The 20,264-nt window shown below is 41.0% G+C and overlaps 1 pseudogene; it reads left to right on the top strand.

Annotated features, from left to right (window-relative positions):
• The first annotated feature begins 5,119 nt into the window (after positions 1-5,119).
• LOC119852983 lies at positions 5,120-18,587 on the top strand (annotated as a pseudogene).
• Positions 18,588-20,264: the final 1,677 nt, after the last annotated feature.

The following is a 20,264-nucleotide window of genomic DNA, read 5'->3' on the forward strand; positions in this document are numbered from 1 at the left end:
TGAGAGGGGCTGTGTGCAGGTGCACTGGTAAATCTGGAACAGCAGTTTCTGAATGGCAGAGTCCAGCATTTACCATTCACATCACACAACCAAATGAACTTAGTGGAGTTGCTCCAAGGTAATAGTGCAGAATTTGGCCCGCTGTGTGTATATAGGACAGAACACACATGCACACATCCTCTATAATGTGTGCAGAGGAAGGCCAAGTACTCATAGCAAGAGCCAAAAGGTAGACCCACTGCAGAACTTGGTTAAAGCAGAAAGCCCTCTCTAATCAAGCCACAACCTGACACAGATTGGGTTCAGAAAGACCAAATCAATGCTCATTTAGTCCACACTAAACCTTCCTTTTCCCTCAGAGAGGCCCAGGGTGTCTCTCTCATTCATCAAGTTTTCAAACAGTTTGTAAAGTCCTAGAGTTGCCTGAAAAAAAACCCAAGATTTTTCCTGCAAGAAATTTTGAACAAAAAAAAATCTTATTATTATTTTGTTTGGGGTTATTTTAAAGAAAAAAGCTGAAATGATGTAACACTTCAAGTAAGAACAAAAAAAAGTTGGATTTTATAAATTCCTGGAAAAGAATTCAGTTTTAGTGAAACCATAAACTTTCTATGAATTATCAATCAGCTTTGCGCTCTGAGTTCTGGGAAAACCTCTGCATGTTCAAATTCCATTTGAAATGGACATAAATAATCAGGAACTTGGGAAATGATTGATTGTTGATCATATCCACATGCTATAAAGGAGAAAATGATACTTTGTTAGTTATTGTCTTGAAAAGACATTGTGTTAACAAAATGCTAACTTGTATTGTAAACTGTGACAAGTTTACTTCAAAGGCTGGAGGCTAGGTTGGTCTATGGGTTTTTGGTGGATTTCACAATCTTTCAGCAGATGTCATTCACAGAGATTGCTTTGACACCCTGGATGGAGAAAGAAAGTTTTTACTGTTAGAACGCCCAGAGCTTTTTACCACATAAGCAACAAGATCAAACACACAAGGGCTGTTAATATCTAACATCTTTTTATTTACTTTCTCTTATGTAAACTGCCTATAAACACTTTTTTTTTTTTTGGTTTAAAATAAATTGAACTTGTATTGCCTTATCTCTTTTGGGGATTTTACAAGCTAACATTCTTGAAATGAACATCTCTCTCTCCTCATGAGAAAGCACGTGACAACCTGTATACCATTTTAGGGCATAGTGGCCTTTCTTCTGGAAGTGTACCCTTGAGAGCACAAGTGGGACAAACCATCTAAGGGCTTAATCCTGCAAATACTTAAGCCTGGTTTAACATGTGAGTAGTCTTACTGACTCCAACAGGAGCATGCCACTGTAAGGTCCCTGGGCTGGGACGTGGTGGAGTTGGGTGGGCCCGCATCCCCGCTGTCACGTCACCCTTGGGGTGGCAATACTCCCCCTCCTTAGGCCAAGAGGCCTGCATTTGTCTGTTGCCCAGAGCCAGGATGATAGACTGGGGGGCATTCGCCCCTGCTGGTGCCCCATAGACTGTGGGTGGTGCTCGCCCCTGCTCAAGGGCCAGAGTTCTAGATTGCAAGGTGCCCCACCCTGTCCAAGGGACTGGGCCCCTGAACTGTCCCTAACTACTGTACCCCACTTGAGGGCTGAAACTCTAGACTGTTTGGGCCCTGGAATCGTTGGCTGCTCTCCACTGACTGAGAGCTGAGACTGCTAACTTTCCCACTTCGATATACTGCTACTCCAGGGGCATGACAGGAAAGAGGTGTGGCCTCCCTTGGAGACTGGCAGAGTGGGAGGGCCACATACCCCTACATGCCTACACTTCATAAAGCAAAGTCTATTTATTTTAGGACAAAAACATTACAGAAAAAACATACCATAAAGCAAGAAAAGGCCTAACTGAATACTAAGCTTACCTGATATCCCCCATCTTTCTTACGGAAATGCTGGCAAATTCCAATTCTTGAAATCCTTCAGCAGGGTTTGCCCTCTTGGTTAAAAGTTTGTGTCAATTTGTTGGATCAAAATGAGTCCCTCAGTCATCTCAGGCTGACATTTTATACAGTTTTGGGGCCTTTCTTTCCCAGGCCTCCTGAAACAGATAAAACCAGTCAATGCCCCTTTCCTTAGGTTGCAAAGCTTCAAAGACTGGGTATCTGCGTAAGAAGGACTAGGAGTTTGCATTAATCACCCCATAGTGATTCCAGGTTCCATGGAAAACCCACCTAGCAAGCCAAGAATGCACACATATATATAACATGTATTGATGCAAAGGTCTCTGAATAGTCTATGTGCCCATGTCATCCGGCTTATCTCAATACAATAGTCTTCGAAGCTTTCATACTTCCAATGTCTAGCTCACAAAAATGCAGATCACATTTACAAAGTAACTACAATAGACTCAGAGCTCTGCTGGTGTTCATCATCTCTTTCAGAGGCAGCTCCATCGACATCAATGGATCTGCATCAGTTTGAACTGGGAAAGAATTTGACTGATATTGTTCAGCTATTTTAGGACTGCCACAAATTCTGAAACCATTTTGAGAGTCTTAACACATCAATTAGTACCCCACCCTCCCCAGCACACCCCTTTTCAGGACCCAATCTTTCTGCTGCTATTGCTGTTGATTGTCCTGTTATCTTGCAGGCCCTCAGAATCTTGACTTGCAATATACGGGATGAAATGCTGGCCTCAATGAATAGCAAAGCTCCCATTGACTTCAGTTACTCCAGGATTTCACTCACAATCTTCATGATTTTAGATTATGGAAGTTAATCCTTCCCAAATTGGGCCCATTATTAATTATGTATTATTTACTTATTATTATTATTATTATTACAATAGTGCCTAGATGGGTCTTCACTGTGCTAGGAGCTGTACAGACACACAGTAAAAGACAATCCCTGTCCCAAAGAGCTTACACTTTTAGGGTGTGTCTACACAGCAAAAGCTGTGGATGGGCTAGTCTACCCAAGATAGCTTGAATCAGCTAATATGGGTAACGATAGACGTGAAGACAGCACACTACGGGCTTCAGAGCAGGCTAGTGAGCTGAAAACATATCCAGGGTCCATGCTGGGCTTGTACTGTCTACACTGAAGCCTGCTATTCACTGTCTTGTCTGCTATTCACTGCTCTTGTAACTGGATTCAAGCTAGCTCGGGCTAGCCCATGAACAGCTTGCGCTGTGTAGCCATACCCTTAGTTTAAGACCAGATGTAACAGATGGCTGAAAAAACCAGAGCAGGATTGTGTGGGGAGAAGACAGAACACCATGACAGTAATATGAAACTTGGTTTTTTTTGTTAGACTAGCTGTATGCACAATTTGTAGGTGTTGAGGGTATGGTTGAGAGGTGGGTTGTTGTTTGCTGTTAAGGAAGCCAAATAGAAGATCAGAAGCAGTAGTCAGCTCACCACTAGCCTCGCTGTTAGCCGCCAATGTTCTGTAGGCATCATGTCTGAAGCCCACTAACTTACACTGCAAAACTCTATGTTCAGTAAAGAGCAGTTCAGACACTGCATTGTTGTCCTAGACCTTTGGGAGGTGGTGAGCTGGGCAGAATGATGGATTTCATTAAACCGGATACTATCAAGTGCTCTAATCTTTTTAATTTTCCACTTTTTGTAAATACCTTCTTAGAAGCTTAAACAAAATTCTATTCCTCTGCCAATCTCCCCTTTTGACATTTGGTGCATTCAGATGGCGTCGTGACTCTGCACATTTTATACAATCTGTATAAAGTATCGTGCTCTCTCCCAATCTCTCAACAAATGTTTAATAGCAGAATGCTGTACTGAGAGTTCATATTACTAAGACTTTATCAGGCCTTTTGCCAAGACACTTAATTCTGCTCCAAATCCCTCCTCAAAACTCACTTTTTCTAGCTGGCTTTCCACCACGAATCTCCATTCTGGCATGACCTAATCTTACTGTTGTGCCTAATCATAAGAATCCATCCATAACAAACAAAGGGCCCAAGCACCCCCTTCTGAAGAAATACCTGCAGGAGGGAAATCCCTTCAGATTTCCCTCAAAGATCCCAAATTATTTCATTGGGGTAGGGTTTGAAATAAAATGGGCCATGGTTCTACCACCAAAACCGCACCCTAACCGTAATATGGTCTCAGTTTTCTCCTTGAAGAATTTACCAAGGTCCTGTGCAGAGAGGAGTAGAATTTAAGGAGGAACTCAAAGTCTTCAAATAAGTGATTGGGATTGTGGGAATGAGGTTCAGTGAATGAGGAGAATGGGGCTTATTGCTCATGGGAATACTGTACGAGAAAGGCTGAGACCATAGATGCTCCTCAAGGCAGAGATTTTAGCCTCACTGGAGTCAATGGGAGTTTTGCCTTTGAGTTCAATGGAGCCAGGATTTCATCCCTTGATACAGACACTAATTGATCTATATTAATACAAACATAATAATCATTAATAAAACATTATGTACTCATTAAAGAAAAAAATCAGCCCCCCCCCCAACCACTAGATAGCAAAAACTCCATCGTTTCACTCCAAACTTGAGAAAATGTTTGGCTGAAAGGAGGAGCTAGCCATTGTACCCTGAAGGCCACCAAATGGAGGCTCTGGTGACCTACCCTAGCAGGCGAGTTCTGCAGCCATAAGCCCTATATGGAAGCCACTCTTCTTCAGGTCTCAGGACTCAAAGAATGATGTGATTGTGTAAAGAAAAAACCCATTGTAACGCATATGTAAAAGGGCAGGGTTATCATGGGAAACCTATTTTGGGGCATGTACCATCCCAACAGGAACCTGGCATCAGTGTAATTTTTTGCATGTCACTAATGTATTATGTACACGTGCACTATGTTCTCATTCTTCAACAATCTTTTACACGTGATATTTTGAAATTATGTAAGAGTTTTGGCTTAAGAAGCAATTTAATTCCTTTGTTTTCCTCTTTTGGTCTTCTCCAACTCCCACTGATGTGAATGACAGGACTATAAATGACCCCAACATGAGCTGGATCAGGCTTTTTGTCTGGGGCTCTATCTCTGTCTACAGATGAATAGGGAGGAGTCAAATGTTGTTCACTTAATCCATAAAAGGCCTACTAAAAGGTAGTCTGCATCTGTCTCTGTCTGCATACAGCTTTATATCAAGAGAGAGGAGAATGGCAAACCATAGGAAGAAATTCATTGATCTGGTGGATAAGGCAATTGCTGTTGGTGACACAATGGACCATGAGGATCTGCTTTTTTCTTAAAATGGGATTCTCTACCCAACAACTGTGTGCAGTCCTGAAATATTCAAGGCTTCTGAGTCCTTTGAAGCCAGGCAGGAGGATGTGATCCTAGCAGGGTATCCTAAAACCAGTGAATATAATTTGTTTGCTATAGAAATATAAGGTGTAATATAATTATAAATAACCAGGCTGTAGTTAAAACAGTGAATGAATTAGTCCAGTTTATGTTAAACAACCTTGGTTAGGAAGATATGGCAATGGGAATTATTCATATAAATGAGAGAAGAAAAATGATTTATCTCATATTCCTTGCCAAGGAAATGCCATTGCTATTGTTTTTGTCAATGTTATGGTTAAAAATTTAAATGCACAGGTTAGGAAAATCAAAGTAATGGTTTTTACAGAAAACATTACTTGCTTCTATGGTGCATATATATTGTTTTGTAGTACTGTGCATTTTGTTATATTTGCAACATTTACAAATATGTATTTTTGCATAACATTTAGCATTTGGTTTCTCATGCACTTTAGTTTCTTTTAGTTTCTTCCTATTAAAAAAATTGCAGTTTTCTGAAACTTCTTGAAAAATTGACGTTAGGATTGTGAAATCATGGAAAGTGAATTAGTGAATAATTCTCCATGAATTCTTGTAATTTTTTCTTTCCATAGATTTCACTCAATCCTACTTGGGTGATGAAAGTGAAAGTTACTCTCTATGAAACTTTAAATGCTGGAATTTATTGCCACAGGAAGTCACTGAAACAAAGAGTTTATGAAGATTCAAAAAAAATAGGACATTTACATGGAAGACATAAATATCTAATTATCAAAATTCTGATAAAACTTTTGAAAGAGATATTAAATGTGATGATTAAGGGCTTAAGCCAATCTCTAACTATTAGAGATGAGAATCAGACTTCACGTGGGAGGCAGATTATCCCACATCTGCTGTATTGGCATTTTTCCCTATTCTTCCAAAAATTCCATGGGCATGGGGTTAACTGTCATTAATGCAACAATAAAGATTGAGAAGTCCAGCACCCAAATGTCAGGAAATGCAAGGCTAAGGGTGAGAACTCACTCTATGCTCTCTTATGATGATGCTTCAAAATATCACTTTCTACAATGTAGTTTTACAAACTGGAGTTCTATGTACAACTTTACCTACTAGTATAATAAGTTACTATACAGCACAATCTTCAGACTTGGCTAGATTTTAAAGTCCCAGTCAGGTCTTTAGAAAAGGATGCATGAAACTTTCACCAGAAAAAAAGAAGAGGAAAACTTCTCTTATAACTAATCTAGAACTACTGAAATAGGTATAAAATGGGGCTGTATTCTCCAGTCTGTTGGTTTCCAACCCTAATTAAAATAGATGTAAATGGTTTTAATAATTCCCATATACTGCTTCTACTGTATAACATATAACCAAGAACAGAAGTTAATGGAGCAAATTCAATCCTGATGTAACTTCACTGGCTTGGAGTCACATCAGGGATGGATTTGGCTTAACAGGAGTTTTGACAAAGTTTTGACAACAGGATCAGCTAGAGAGTACAATGCACTGCAGAACCAGAATATTTCTTGTTGATTTTGATTAATATTCCTGTGTTATCTAACTGAATAATTCTGTACATCTGAACTTCATGTATGGTAAGAGTCACACCACCGAGGCTGTGTTCATTTCTGTCCCCTGTCTAGTCTCTCTCAGGGTACCTGTTGTTCAGGTGTTAGGCTTCGTGCTATTACCTGTCTCAGGTGTTGAATTTCACAACTTCCCCACCCTTAGATGGGGATCAGGTTCAACACCACATCTATGCCAATCACTTATTACCATACAGGTTCAACTGGCAACCTGAATTTCTTCCCTTTGGGAGCCTGTGGATCAGTGATATAGTGACCAACTGCCTCCTTAAAATCAGTATGTTTATTTGCAGTGGAATAAGCATTAGAAAAAAATATTTCAAAACAACAAACAGCTTATATGCCTATTTAGCCTCACTATATTTTTCATGTCACTACAAGCTAAGTTAGATGGCTTCTCTTCCATAATAGGAAAAGAATAGACCTGAATTATACTCTTTTAGGAAGCCTTGGAGCTCTTGCTGTCAAGTCTGGTCCCAGTTTGTCTGCCAGACCCAGACTTAATTTATTTAGCTCCTTGAAGCTCATTGATTTTTCTTGTCCATTCCTTAATACACTCTGTACAAATCTTTCCAATTGCTGTATATACATTCAAATCTGAGAAATTATTTTTTTCCCAAAGGTTTTTAAACCAATTCTGTGTATTTTTAAGGTACCAGTTGGGTTGGCCAGATCTTAACTCACTTGGTAACAACATCTGCAGAAAATAATGAAGATAAAACAAATAGCCTGAATGATGAGGAACTGGAAGAATTTCCTTACCTTGAAGTTGGAGATGCTGAGAAATATCAGGTGGGAACTGAGGACCAGATCCTCAAAGGTATTTAGGCGCCTAACTCCCATGGAAATCAATAGGAGTTAGGTGCCAAAATACCATTGAGGATCTGGCCCTGAACACTTACTGAAATTGCTAAGACATACTGTTTCACATATAATTGATGACAACATGGTATGTGAAATACCCATTGCAAAGAAAGGTCTCTGACCAACTACAGCAATTGCTGTGACTAGAATAGATGCTGCATGTGCCACCCAATTCAGGGAGAAATGCTGGTAAATGGGCAGTCAGAAAGAGTTGAGGAGAACACAAATGAATAACAATTACATGAGACACTTACAAAAACTCAATAATATATTATTCCAAATAGGGTGTACGGAGGAGTTCCATACAAAGACCATGGAACAGAATGGAAATGCCAGACCCACAAAGGTTCTTAGGTGGATAAGTCCCAATTTTAGGCTCCACAGTGATCCACAAAACTCCTGATTGGCTGCCACCTAACCCTGCAGGTGCCCAAACTCACATGTCACCTAAGTTTTTTCAGTAAAAGTTCTCTAGGCACCTATGTTTCTGTCTCTGGGCCTGTGCACAGCTGTCTCCCTAGGCATCCAGATGTCTATCTTCTCCACTAATTCCTGTGCAATCCACAAACTGGAGAAAATAGGTGTTCCTCTGACTAACTGGTATGCTGAGTCCAATCCAGTAGGCATGCTCAAGATGCTGCCTAGATCTACCCAAAATGGATGGTGGAAGAGAGAACCACCTCCCTTATACTCTTTAGCCCAGCGAAATGTGAGAGACCACTGTTCAAGTCCACCCTCTACCTGATGAGGAGAAAGGATCTGAACAGAAATATGCCACCTCTCAGGTGAGTGCTCTGACCACTGGACTATGGGATCTTCTGATGTGGGCCTCCTTCATTCTCTCCAACAGAAGTTGTTCCACTTTAATTGACTAATTACATATTAATTAGGTGAGAAAAAGAGAGTCACTCCATAGTCCACTGATTAGAGCACTCACATGAATGGTGGGAGTTTCTTGTTCAAATCCATTCACCTCATCAGGCAGAGGAGGGAGTTGAACCAGGGGAGGGGGGTCTCTCACCACTGGACTAAATATTAAAAGGGAGGTGTTCCTTCTCCTCCTTGTTTCCATCCTGCACCCCACCCCAGTTGTTTTATGTACATCTGGGTTCTCAGGACAAATGTTTTGGTGGCCTCAGAGTGCGGCTACCAACTCTTGCTGGTGGCCGCTCTCACACTTTCCCCTAAAATACATAATTAACTTTAGGAAAAACAAATAAATTGCACATATACACACCCTAATCATTGCCATTTATTTATTGCTAGCTAGTAAGTCCGTTGTGAAAAGTGATATTAACTAACATACAAGTATCACTTTTAACAGCAGACTTACTCAGTCCTGCCAAGCCTGGGAACAAATTAAGCCCTGGATGGGGTTCCAGGGGAAGCAGCAGGGGGATGGAGCCTGAAGCCCCACTGCTGGAGCTTGGGGCCTGTTGCTGCATAGCTGGAGCCGAAGCCCTGTGGCCAGAGCCTGCCACCCCACCACTCCAGGCTGAAGCCCAAAGCCTGAGCCCCAGCACCCCCGGGAAGGAGGGGAAGTCATTGGGTGCCTGCTCCTCCACTGTTATGGCCCAGGTGTCTCCAGAGGAGGGCAGGGCCCAACCCCTACTGGCGGCCCCAGCAACCAACACCAAGGCAGGGTGTCCAGGAGCAAAGGGAGGGGGAGGGGCGGCTACATCCCCCCATCTCCCACAGCCCAGGAGGCTGTGGCCGCAAGAAAATCCCCTGGTGGCCGCATGCTGCCGTGGTGGCCACATTTGAGAAATGCTGACTCTGAGCACACCTACCAGATCAAGCCCCACATGCTGTCAAGCTGTCGGGAGTGTCTCAAGAGCATGAGTCCCAATCTCAGGGCACATTGTTAAGATTCAGGGCACAAACTCGAAGCTAGTTGTGAACTCTATACTTAGACTTCATCAACCAGATATCAAGTGTGAACTTCTCAAGCACTATAACAGCCTTAATGTGGTGCCACAGACTGTCCCCGTGGGCACTTCAGTCTATCCGGCCACTTAGGCAAGCTTGCTTTTGTGAAACACAGCCCCTTACCCCAAAAATCACAACAATATTCATTTTACTCCCAGTCCCAAAGGACCAGTCATTTACCCCAGGTCAGTTGCACCTTAGATCTCACACCAAGGAGAACACTTGTAGCTAATCCTATAAGAAACTATCTAAAGATTTATTAACTAAGAAAAAGAGATGAGAGAGTTATTTACAAGGTTAAAGCAGGTAAATGAATTACTGACTTAGGTTCCAAAAGGTGTAGAAGCTTCTATAATAAGCAACCCTCTATATGTCCTTTAGGGCTAACCTAAGACAAACACCAGGGATCTTTTGATTATGTTTAGTAATCCTTGCTTCTCAGAGTCCAAGCAGCATAAAGATAGTTTCTTCTTGTCAGGGATTTTTACTCTCTTCCACCAGAGTTCAAGCTGATGGGACAAGTTCACATGTACATCTCCTGTTCATGGATGTAGGGGGGAGCAATCAACAAAGTCTTTTGTCCTCTGATGTTCCACAATGGTTTGTCTGGTGTCTATGGGTCTTCTTTTGCTGGGCAAGACATAAAGCCTCTTGTGCCAACTAGTATTTCACACTTGGTAATATTTCTTTTCTGACTGTGGGGGTTTACAGTTTCAGAGCAAACACTTTTAAAGTTATCGAACAAACACTTAAATATTACCATATAACACGGGATACAGATTTTATAAGTAAGATTAATACAGGAAGCAACTTACAAGCATTTCCTAATGTCTAAACACTTACCTCTTTTATAAACCTAATACCGATTTTAACAATATGAACACACAGGTAAGCCAGACTGGTTTCCAGCTGTTCAGTCGAGGCGTAGGGGCCTTGGCATGACCTGGCACCTGGTCTGCCAGCATCACATGTGACTGAGGTAGAGGATTGTCTATCTTTTCCCAGTTTGTGGATCACTAGCAGAGATAGGTTTCAGAGTAGCAGCCATGTTAGTCTGTATTCGAAAGGAGTACTTGTGGCATCTTAGAGACTAACAAATTTATTTGAGCATAAGCTTTCGTGAGCTACAGCTCACTTCATCGCTTCCCTGTAGCCCGGACCTAAGCACTATCTCTGAGGGCTTAGAATACACCTTCTCACCTGTGTTTCCCATTGGCTAGTTTAGGTGGCTCCTCCCCAGTGTGCTGGCTTTGCAGATCGCATTCTATGGCACCTATCTCTCCCCATCCATTGTATAGGGAGCCTCAGTTGCCTAATTCAGGCTTTGTGGATCACAGCGTGGTTCCTGTGATTTTCTAGGGACCTAAAAATCAGGTAATGCAATACTGAGTGTCGCAATGACTAAGTCCCTTTGTGGATCCAGGCCTGGGTACTTAATCCTAGATGAAATCCCTCTTGCACCAGTACCATGCTGATTCAATCCATCACTGCTCTGCTGCTCACCGCCTCCAGTCTGTGTATTTGTTAACATTTTCATTCATGTACTTAGTTTTGTTTCTGACGTGAGCTTAGTGCTTGTCAAAGGCGAAGTTCATTTATCCAGAAAAGAGATACAGCTTCTGCAGAGTTAGTGAGAGGTTCCCTGTGCTGTCTTGCCAATGTGCCTTAGTCATGACCTAGATGAGCTAGCTCTAGAGATGACAGAGTAGCTCCATCCCCAATGCCTATTCAGTCTTTGGCCTTTTTGCTGAGACTGCAAACAAGGATGCCAGTTACTGATGGGAACTCTTTGAAAGATACAGCCAAGAGGAGTCAGAGCTCAGATGGTTGTGCTGAACTTTCTGAGTTATCACTTTTTTCTACGTTCCTCTCTTCTCCTTGTCCCATCTTTCACACCCTCTCACAACCCAACCAGAACCTCTTTCCTTCTTCTGGTTCCCAACCCCCTCTCTCTTAGTCCCAACAGATCCCCCCATCTTTATAACTCTCACTTTTGATCCCAAACAACGTCCTTTAGTGCTCATCTCCCTTTTCCCTCATTCCCCAGTTAGATTCAGTTTCTTACTTTTAGATGTGCTCCATCATGTAGGGGGAAGTGTGAAATCATATTTCATTTTATCTGTTGGGTATTAGCCAGGTCTCTTCCCAAATCTACTACACTCAGGGGTGTCTATATATTTGAGACACTCATCCCAGAAAAATCACAAAACTCCTAAGACATGAAGACTGCTATCAGCTCAGCAGAGCTTTCCAGAGCCACTGATACACCAGCAATGGGGTATTTTGGCATAGGGTTACAGAAAATGTAATGTTGCATTAATTGATTTGTCTGCTTTTCCTCTTCTTTCAATTTGTATTAAAGTGAATGGAGAAATTATCTTCTAGAAGAGTTATATTTATTCATCTCCTTCCGCACAATCTACCTGAGTCCATCTTCAAAAATAAAGCCAAGATGAGTGCTCATTTAAATGTCTTGTAGACATATGCCCTTCAGTAGAATTTTCAGGCCTCTTTAGACTTCCATTGTCATTTTTAAAGTCTATATAATAGGTACAGAGTGCTCATTATGGCCACTTTTAGGGCCTAGTCCTCTGTCTAGTACAGCATAGATACTTCACATCACATCACATCACATCACAATGAAGTCTGAGAATGTATCCAGCTCCATAAGGATCACTCAGTAGAAGAGGGATCGTCCACTGATAGAGGAATTGCTACACAGTCTATTGTGGGTGGTCTCTCATTTTGGTGGGTGGGGCTTTGGTGTGGATGGAGCTTGAGTACCACCATTTATTTTTTCCAGTATGACCTTTGATTTTGTCCTTGTAACTTTTAATCCAGTTTATTTTAAGAATATTCATTAACACAAATGGGTGAAGGAGTCTTGTTTCAGACAAAGCACATGCAGATAGTGTAGAATTAATTTGGGGAGATCAGGACAAGCACACTTAAGTGAATGTAGCCAATAATCTTTGAAATCTAATGAGGAATAATGAAAGAATTGCATCATTTGCATATAGGATTACATTGTTATTTCTGTTCTTAATATATGAGGTCCAAGAAATTACCATTATAATTAAATATTATTATTTTTCTGATACTGCAGTTTTGCTGTTTCTAGCTCCAGAAATAAATAAATAAATATATATAAATATATATATATATATATGTATATATATAAATTGTCCAAATACTGGTGCTTGTTCGAAATCCTAAAGACATAGCTACATCTTTTTACCATTTTACCAATGGCATGTCTCCACTTCCCTCTTATTAGACCTGAGATGAATTCTTCACAGCTTTCATGACTGGAAAAAGTACTGTTCCTTTTTCTACCTATCCCAATTATTCAATGTGTAGACTAAATCTGAAAATATGGAATTTGTAACCCAGATTCATTATGCTTTTTTCATTTTATTTTATCACAAAAATGACAGAGATTAATAGAAGGATCTTTAAAAATTCAGACAATCTTCTTTTAAAAGGGGCTCATTGTAGGAACATGTATCATTTTAATAAAAATCACTGAGGACAAGGAAGAAACAGTTTCACAGGAGCAATCTAGAATTTATAAGGAAGCCCAAATTGCTGAACCAAGCTTTTGGGCCCAAGGCTAAAGTTCTGTGAACAGAGTAAACTGGAACTCCCCACTTCCTTCACTGGTAGGTAAGGATTTTGAGGCAGATATCTCCAAAGAATGCCAGGGGACACATTTTTATTGCCTTGTAAGGGAGTAGAAGGGGAATTGAAATAAAGACCCCATTTTTGCCTTCACCTGGGGAACCCTTTTCCCTGTTTGCAAAGTCCACAGATGTGACTTTTGTTTTAGTCTGGCCTGCCACAAATCAGTTTATTAAAAGGTGGCTTTCTATTGTTGGCGAATGAACAAATAGCAAATGCATTTTTAAAAATATCACAGTAAATAATCAAAAACTTTCAAACCCAGGTAAAACCATCTACCTGCATCTCTCACCTTATTTTAATAGTTAAGGAATGACAATTAATTTCCAATACAAAGTGTTTGAGGAATAAAAGGAACATAGAGGTTTCTAAGTAAAATTCCTAAAATTCTGGTACCCGGAACTGGACTAAATCCTATTATGTCTTTAGTGGGCTAAGTGAACCCAAGTTCTAACAATCTTCTTCAAGAGTGCCATGAAACTATGCTGCCTGGCAGAGGGGTCAGTCTGAAGTTCTAACTATTAGTCTAGGTTTTAAGAAATATACTCAGTCTTCCGCCATTATTCATGTTAATAATTATTAATTTATATGATTCTTTGGTGTCCTTCAGTGCCTTGGGGCTCCTATTTTGACTACATTTGTGAATGGAGCAAACATGTGGATGATGAAAATGTTATGACAATAACCTATGAAGAACTGAAAGAGGTGAGGTTACTGAAGAAGTGTTCAAGTAACAATTATACAGATTGTCTTTTGAGTGAACTCCAAAGCACCAACGGTTTACCATATGAAATAGAACTAGCCAAAATGTTCACCTACTTGATTTCTGATAATATTTTTTTTGCTGAAATTTCAATGAGAAAAAAAAAGAATAATTTTTTTCATGATTTCCCACCCTGTTTTCTGATTAGCTGTAGTATGAGCCAAAATCTTTTTAAAGCCTAATTCCCAAATAACTGATATGCATATCCCCATCTGAGTAGGCATTTAATTGTATAGATGTGTATATTGCAGGGGTGGCCAACCTGAGCCTGAGAAGGAGCCAGAATTTACCAATGTACATTGCCAAAGATCCACAGTAATATGTTAGCAGCCCCCCATGAGCTTCTCCATTCCCAGAGCCTCCCACCCATTGGCAGTTCCCCTCCCCGCACCTCCCGATCAGCTGTTTTCTGGTGTGCAGGAGGCTCGGAGTGGGAGGAGTGAGGGCATAGCAGGCTCAGGGGAGGGGGCAGGAAGGGGTGGATTGAGGGCAGGGCCTGTGGCAGAGCCAGGGGTTGAAGAGTGAGCACCCCCAGCACACTGGAAAGTTGGTACCTGTAGCCCCAGCCCCAGAGTCGGTGCTTATACAAGGAGCTGCATATTAACCTCTGAAGAGCCGCATGTGGCTCTGGAGCCACAGGTTGGCCACCCCTGGTATATTGTGACCGCAGTATGTAGAGACTAAGTCTATCAGCTTTGCTCACACTGGGTGCAATTCACCTCTATACAGAGGGCCAGCTTAAGTTCTATGCACCACTTCAGTCACACTGAAGTCCTCTAAACACACTACAGGAAAATATAGAACCAACTACTGTAAGTGGAAATGCAACAGCAATAAAATAATGCATTTTATTTGAATAACATCCAACGTGACACCTCCTCTTTCCAGAAATGGGCTTTGGGAGTTAAAAAGATAGCTGAATTCTTTGTGTTGCCCCTGACAGAGGAACAACTTCAACCAGTTGCAGATAGGAGTAGCTTCCAGGCTATGAAAGAGAACGCCCACAAAACCCATGGTGCATTTGGAAATGTTCTCTTCCGCAAAGGTGAATTCCTAAAAAGTTCCAAACATGCAACAACCAGTCTCCCAGGAGCTTTGGCAAATCATCTCTTACTTCTTTTTTGCAGACATAACACTAGCATTTATTACCAGCAAATGCATTTTATTTTCATTTGATAAAAATATTTGAACACCCATGTTCCATGTAAATTAACATTTCATCAAAAATTCATTTTAAAAGGAGAATGTCAGAAAAAAATCCTTTAACTAACTTTGGACACCTGCCTTTGGACATTTGTGTTCCTTACGAGCTAACCCTTTCCCCCCTGCCAAAGCTGACTCTCTTGAATTTGGGGTGAGTTGAGACAGAGAGTGTGGGAATTTAGCAATACGTTGTTTCCTCCCCTATGGTCAAAAGGACATAGGGCCAATGCAGAGCTTGGATGGTACTGGGGACCCAGAGTGGGTATTTTCTTTTTCTTGGTTTTAAAGCTAATCCAGTTTGCATTAGGGTGTGTCTACACTGCAATCAGAGGTCTGACTGCAGCTCAGATAGGCATACTCATGCTTAATTTAATTTCGCTAGCATGGGTAAAAATAGTAGTGAAGACGCAGTGGCATGGATCCGGGCATGGGCTAGCAATAAGAGTATGAACAGCATTGCAGCTTTGTATTATTCACAAATACATTAGCAGCAAGAGGAACACCCAGGATTGGGTAGGCCTGTTACTCAGTGATAGGGAAAAACAATAACCGAAAATGTGGAAATGTCAGAAGTGCTAAATGACTTTTTTGTTTCAGTTTTCACCAAAAGTTTAGTAGCAATTGGATGTCTAACATAGTGAATGCCAGCGGAAATGAGGTAGGATCTGAGGCTAAAATAGGGAAAGAACAAGTTAAAAATTACTTAGACAAGTTGGATGTCCTCAAGTCTCCAGGGCCTGATGAAATACACATTAGAATAATCAAGAAGCTGCCTGAGGAAATATCTGAGCCATTAGCACTTATCTTTGAAAAATCATAGAAGATGGGAGAGATTCCAGAGGACTGGAAAGGGCAAATATAGCGCCAATCTATAAAAAGGGGACTAAGCACAAACCAGGGAATTCCAGGCCATTCAGCTTAACTTCAGTACCCAGAAAGATAATGAAGAAAATAATTAAATAATCAGTTTGCAAGCACCTACAAGATAAGATGATAAATAACAAACAGCAGGGATTTGTCAAAAACAAATAGGGTAAAAAGCCTGGTGGATGGCAGGAAGCAGTAGATGTGGTATATCTTTGACTTTAGTAAGACTTTTGATACTGTCTCACATGACCTTCTCATAAACAAAGTAGGGAAATACAACCTAGATGAACCTACTATAAGGTGGGTGCATAACTGGTTGGAAAACCACTCCCAGAGAGTAGTTATCAGCGGTCCATAAGCAAGCTGGAAGGGTGTATCAAGTGGGGTCCCGCAGGGAATGGTCCTAGTTCTATTCAATATCTTCAGTGATTTAGATAATAGCATAGAGCAGTGGTTTTCAAAGCTGGTCTGCCGCTTGTTCAGGGAAAGCCCCTGGTGCGCCGTACCGGTTTGTTTACCTGCCGTGTCCGCAGGTTTGGCCAACTGCGGCTCCCACTGGCCGCGGTTCGCCACTCCAGGCCAATGGGGGCTGCGGGAAGGGCGGCCAGCACGTCCCTTGGTCCGCGCCACTTCCCGCAGCCCCATTGGACTGGAGCGGCAAACTGCGGCCAGTGGGAGCCACAATCGACCGAACCTGCGGACGCAGCAGGTAAACAAACCAGTCTGGCGCACCTGGGGCTTTCCCTGAACAAGCAGTGGACCGGCTTTGAGAACCACTGGCATAATGCATCCGATGAAGTGAGCTGTAGCTCACGAAAGCTTATGCTCTAATAAATTTGTTAGTCTCTAAGGTGCCACGGGTACTCCTTTTCTTTTTGCGAATACAGACTAACACGGCTGCTACTCTGAAAACTGGCATAGAGAGTACACTTTTAAAATTTGTGGACGATACCAAGCTGGAAAGGGTTGCAAGTGCTTTGGAGGAAAGGACTAAAATTCAGAATGATCTGGACAAACTGGAGAAATGGTCTGAAGTAAATAGGATGAAATTCAATAAGGACAAATGCAAAGTACTCTACTTATGAAGGAACAATCAGTTGCACACATACAAAATGGGAAATGAATGCCTAGGAAGGATTAATGCAGAAAGGGATCTGGGGATAATAGTGGACTACAAGCTAAATACGAGTCAACAGTGTAACACTGTTGCAAAAAAAGCAGAGATCATTCTGGGATGTATTCGCAGGAGTGTGATAAACAAGACACAAGAAGTAATTCTTCCACTCTACTCTGACCTGATACATCCTCAACTGGGGTTTTATGTCCAATTCTGGGCGCCACATTTCAGGAAAGATGTGGACAAATTGGAGAAAGTCCAGAGAAGAGCAACAAAAATGACTAAAAGTCTAGAAAATATGACTCATGAGGGAAGATTGAAAAAACTGGGTTTGTTTAATATGGAGAAGAGAAGACTGAGGGAGGATATGATAGCAGTTTTTAAGTACATAAAAGGTTGTTACAAGGAAGAGGGAGGAAAATTGTTCTTGTTAACCTCCGAGGATAGGACAAGAAGCTATGGGCTTAAATTGCAGCAATGGAGGTTTAGACATTAAACATTTTGGACATTAGGGAAAACTCCTTTCAGGTAGTTAAGCACTGGAATAACTAGCCTAGGGAGGTTGTGGAATCTCTGTCATTGGAGGGTTTTAAGAACAGGTTAGACAAACACCTGTCAGGGATGGTCTAGATAATACTTAGTCCTGCCACGAATGCAGGGGACTGGATTAGAAGACCTCTCAACGTTTCTTCCAGTTCTATGGTTCTACGATTCCTGTCCTTTCTCTTTGGAGGGCATACTACACTGATGCTGCTGCTGTGAATACCAGTCTCACAGTCATCTACTAAGGGGAATTCAGACAAGTAATTCCCCTTTATTTGCTCAGTGCTGCTTCACAAAACTGTACTGTATATAGTCCTACTAATTACTTTATTTCTTGAAATGAGGTGCATTTTCGTTTTTATGTGCTATACTCTATTAGTCAATGAAGCTTACTGAAATGACTATTATAGCAGTTTTACAATGGAGTAATTCCACTGACCTCAGAAGAATTACACTGAAGTAACATGGAATCAGGCCTTGTGTTTAAAAAACCTAGCAACACACTCCAGTTAGCGAAAGTCATCAAAATGACTGAGCTTTAGAAAAAAATAGAAGTGATAAATTCTTCGTTTTCAAAGTTTTTGTACATGTGTTATACATATTAATACATACATAAATATTGCTTCTTTGTAGGTGGTGTTAGTGACTGGAAGAACCTTTTTAATGAAGATCAGAACCAAGAAATGGACAAAACGTTTGAAGAAAGCCTTGCAAGAACTAAGCTGGGAGCAAAGACAAAGTATGAGGTGTACTGCAAAGCCTGGGGACTAAGAAAACATTGTTAAAGTAACAGATCTCTCTGTTCTATCAGAACTGTTGCATTACATGCACTAGAAAAATAGATAAAGTGATCCAAACTTCTCTGAATGATTCTAAATGATTACAGCACTCCAGTTCTCTTTACAGTGACAGCAGATTCTCAGCATGCTTAGACTGCTTTCCTTTATTCAATACTATTGTAATCAGTCATACACAGATTAATACTACATCACTGCTCTAATATAAATCACCTGGAAGAACCACTCTCCTGTACTACCCTCTTTCCCCGCTACTGTTGCCCCATCTCACCCAACTCCATCAGTCTTGCTAAAATATTTAACAGCATTTGGTATGTGGAGACATTTTCAAAAAATGTTTTAAATGAGGCATCTTCTTCACCAAGGGATTTCTATCAAACACAGGGACTGATTTATCTCCAGCTCAAGTCAATAGAAATCTTTCCATAAGAAGACCCATAATAAGCACTGATGAAATGGAAGGACAGAGAGAGCAGTTATTAAAATAAAGGGAGCACAATATTTTCTTAAGGCTTTTCATCGTTCTGAAAATAGAGTCTTAGTCTGGGACTGAATGGCTTTGGGAAATTTGCCTGCAGATTTATGGCCAAATTCCCTGCTGGTGTAAATGGGGAAAATTCCATTGGAGTCAGAGGCATTGTACCCATTTATGCCCACAGAGAATTTGGCTGTTAGTATCCCAAAATACATTACCTTGATTCTCCTCTTGGTTATATGGGTGTCAATCAGAGGCAGCTCCATTGAAATCAGTGAAAAGTTACACCAGAACAAAATTGGTGCGAGGGAGAGCAGAGTCAGGCCCTGTATACATTTTCTTGTGTGTCATTCTTAACTCTTGCTTTTGTTATTGCTGTATCTATAATACAATTAAAACTATAGTCTAGCAATTACTTATACACTATTTCACAGATTCTGTTGGTCTCCGAGACATAGAACTTGGCTTGAGGTTTTGGGGTAGCTTAGGGTCACAAGTGGGATAGTGGATTTCAGAAAAAGGTGTTTGAAGTGTGCCTAATATATAATGCACTAACCAGCTATGGTAATAATTGAGTGAACAGGGAAACTGAAATACCCTGCACCCTCGGCTTTCCATGCAGTACGCAGGGAAAAGCTTATTGGCAGGGGAGGATAAGGACACTGCTGCTCCCTTGTCCCATGTGGTACTTATTATATGGATAAAGAGAGGACTTTAATCTCCATGGCTGTAAATTGAGCATCTTTCTTAAGCACTAAAATTCAACAGAAAATTTGGTAACGAGAATAATATTCCAGGCATGCTGACCTGATGTCAAGGTAAGGCAATTGTTCAAATACTGGAGCCAAGAACACCTACAAGTGCAAAGAGATGATACAGAGGGTCAGAGAGAAATTATAAAAATGGCCAGAGTACAGCGAAATAGCGATCAACCTGAATAAATGCCTATTGTTTCCCAAAGGAAAAATAATCTCAAACACAAATATTCAGTGGGAGTATATAGGAAACAGCAATGCTGAAAGGGATTTAGGGATGAAAGTGGACAGCAAACTACATTTCAGTTTGTAATACTATATGGCTGCTGTGAAATGGTCAGTACAAGTTTAGGGTGCAAAGAGAAAATAATAATGAAACAAAGAAGTGATATTTCCCCTCTATGTGGCTCTACTTGACTGTGTCTGAAATAATGT

This window comes from Dermochelys coriacea, chromosome 3 (genome assembly GCF_009764565.3).
Source record: "Dermochelys coriacea isolate rDerCor1 chromosome 3, rDerCor1.pri.v4, whole genome shotgun sequence".
In the NCBI taxonomy this organism is placed as follows: Eukaryota; Metazoa; Chordata; order Testudines; family Dermochelyidae; genus Dermochelys; species Dermochelys coriacea.